Below are 2,980 nucleotides of genomic sequence, written 5' to 3'. Positions count from 1 at the left end.
GCCACCCTCTTACCTATCACCATCCTGACGACATCAACCACGCCTCGTCCTTCCTTCAGCAGGTAATTACTGACGCCGTGGCGGCCCATGTTCCTACTAAAACCATCCACCCACACCGTCCCACTCTCCCTCCGCGGGCTGTCCTCCTCCTCCGTGAATCCCGCCGCCTCTATCGCTCCTTCCTGCGCACTCGTGACAGGGATACACTCCAACGCCACCGGCAAATACAGCGCCACGTACGGAACCTTATTACAGCAACGAAACGCCGAGACTGGCGCCAGACCTGCACACGACTCAACGCCACCCTCCCTGTCAACTCCTCCAAGTACTGGTCCGCCTTCCATCGTCTTACTGGTTCCCTTTCCGCTCCCCACTACCCCCTTCTCCATAACGATCGCCCCCTTCCTGACAACCTCAGTAAGGCCAACCACTTCGCTTCCCACCTTTCCGAGGTCTTCTCCATCCCCGATGATCCCCACTTTGATTATTCTCTTTTCCCCACGGTCATGGAACGTGCCGATACCTCGGTCGCTCCTCTTGCTCCTAGTCTCCAGTACTTGGGGCAGTTGCCCCCCTCCGACATAAACACTCCCATCACAGCACAAGACATTCAACTTATCCTCCGGTCCAAACGCAACACGGCCCCTGGTCACGACTGTGTCACCTACCGTCACCTTCGCGAAAGCCCCTATTCCTTCCTGACTGTCCTCGCCCATCTCTATAATGTCGTCCTCTCTACTGGCTTCTACCCTGACCTGTGGAAGACCTCCCGCGTCCTCTTATTCCTCAAACCCAACAAACACCCTTCTGCCGCCTCTTCCTATCGTCCCATCTGCCTCACCTCCGTCTTCAGTAAGGTCTTTGAATCCATCCTCTCCCGCCGTATCCATCAGCACCTTGCTCAACACCACCTCCTCCCCCTTACCCAGTGTGGCTTCCGACCCTCCTTCTCCGCTGACGACCAACTCCTCAACCTTGTTCACCTTCTGTCCCTCCAGCTCAACTCCCGTCGCTCCGCCATTTTTGTTTCCCTTGACCTCCAAAATGCCTATGACCGTGTATGGCATCCTGGTCTCCTCTTTAAACTCCAAACCTACGCCCTGCCTATCAATTTTGTCCGTCTGGTCGCTTCCTTCCTCTCGCACCGTCCTTCCTATGTCACCCTCCACAACACCAACTCCCGTATCTTTTATCCCACGGCTGGCGTCCCCCAGGGTTCTGTCCTCTCCCCTCTCCTTTATCTCTTGTATACAGCTGATATGCCCAAGCCACCCCCACCAGTCCACCTTCTCCAGTATGCTGATGACACCGCCTTCCTGGCTCTCTATCCTACCCTTCAACGGTCTCAACGTACCCTCCAAACCCACCTTAACCAGTTCACCACTTGGTGTAACCAGTGGTTCCTCCGTCTCAACCCCTCCAAAACCCAGGCAATCATCATAGGCCGCACCACTCGCTCCTTCCGCCTCCATGATTTCTACCTCACCCTTTATGGTCGTCCTATCCAACTCACCCCCACCCTGAAATACCTTGGCCTCACCCTTGACCGCCACCTCACCTGGACCCCTCATCTCCTGACCATCCAGCAGAAAGCCCATTCCCGCCTCCGCCTTCTGAAACTCCTGTCTGGCCGGACATGGGGCTTGCATCCTTCTACCATCCTCCACACCTACAAATCCCTCATCCGTCCTATCCTCTGTTATGCCAGCGTAGCCTGGATCTCCGCCCCCACCCGCTTTTACAAGGCCCTCCAAATCCTTGAACGCCATGCGCTCCGCCTTGCCTTCCGTATCCGCCTTCCTTCCCCCACACAGCTCCTGTATGACCTGATCCCCTTCCCCCACCTCCTCCTGTTCCTCCAACATCTCCGCATCCTTTACATTGTTCGCAGGCTTGATCCCCCCCACCCTCTGGTTTCCTCCTTCCTCTCCACCCCCCGCCCGTTGCCGCGCCTCTATCGCTGTATCCCTCCCTCTCTCCACCTCCACACCCTCCATCTCCTTCATCAGGGCAATTTCCAACGCCTCCCCCTCCCGGATGACGAACTTCGCCGTGACATCTACCCTTCCTTCCAACTATAACCTGGCCTTGTTCCCCCCCCCCCTCCCCAGGGCCCCTTTCCCTCTTTCCTCCTTCTCCCAGAGCGGATTTTCCTCTGTCCCCCCCCTCCCCTGAGACCCTGCACCCCATACTTGCCTCTCTCCTTCCCACATCCCTCCCTCCCTGGCCCTCTTCCACGCGCCCCCTGGTCACCTCCCCCATCTCTTCCCCTCCCTCCCTTCTTCAGGTCTCCCTCATCTCCTAGCGCCTGGCAGATCCTCTGTGTTGCTCTTCATCAGTGTGCCACATCAGTGTTGTTTAGTGCTGTTTCTCGTGTGCGTCCAGTGGTGTGATTTTAATTGTGTCCTGCCTTGAGGTTCGCCGTCAGTGTTACATTATGTGCTATGCCATACGTCGCTACCTTTATGCTCCAGTCATACTGTGCCTCGTGTTCTTTTAACCGTCGCAGTGTGTGGCTTTTTGTGTGTGCTACTTTTAAACAGTTTTTTATCTCCATTTTAGTCACCCCGTTTTTTTGTCTATTGCCTTCCATGATGTTCCCCTTTTTTATATCTATGTTCACCTTATTCTCTCCTTTGCTGTTTTTAACTGTCTTCTATTGTTTTGTTCTATGTCTTTCGGCTGAAGAGCAGCGCCTATGCTGCTGCCAGCCCGCCCCGATGGGGAATTGAAATACAATAAAGGAAAAAAAAAAAAAAAAGATGGTTTAGCAAGATCATACTTCACAGGTTCATTTCTGTAGTATGTCTTCAACTCTCTGTAGTTCAATACTGGAGTAGACGCAACCACGATGATGAGTGGTAGCACTTTCCCTGAGCGTGAGGCATGCGGTATGGGATTCGCAGGATCTCAACCGTAATCGATGATCGTTCACCATATCCTCTTGGGTGTGGGAAGGGAATAGTGCTTTCCGAGTGGT

The 2,980-nt window shown here is 54.5% G+C and overlaps 1 non-coding gene across 1 annotated transcript; it reads left to right on the top strand.

Moving 5' to 3' along the window:
- Positions 1-2,772: 2,772 nt before the first annotated feature.
- On the top strand, positions 2,773-2,980 carry LOC126254364 (small nucleolar RNA U3). The gene has a single exon (XR_007546063.1). It is a non-coding gene; the product is annotated as a small nucleolar RNA U3 (small nucleolar RNA).

The sequence above is a fragment of the Schistocerca nitens genome, chromosome 4 (genome assembly GCF_023898315.1).
Source record: "Schistocerca nitens isolate TAMUIC-IGC-003100 chromosome 4, iqSchNite1.1, whole genome shotgun sequence".
Classification (NCBI taxonomy): domain Eukaryota; kingdom Metazoa; phylum Arthropoda; class Insecta; order Orthoptera; family Acrididae; genus Schistocerca; species Schistocerca nitens.
Note: the sequence above shows the minus strand (reverse complement) of the source record. Positions and strands in the feature narration are given on the sequence as shown.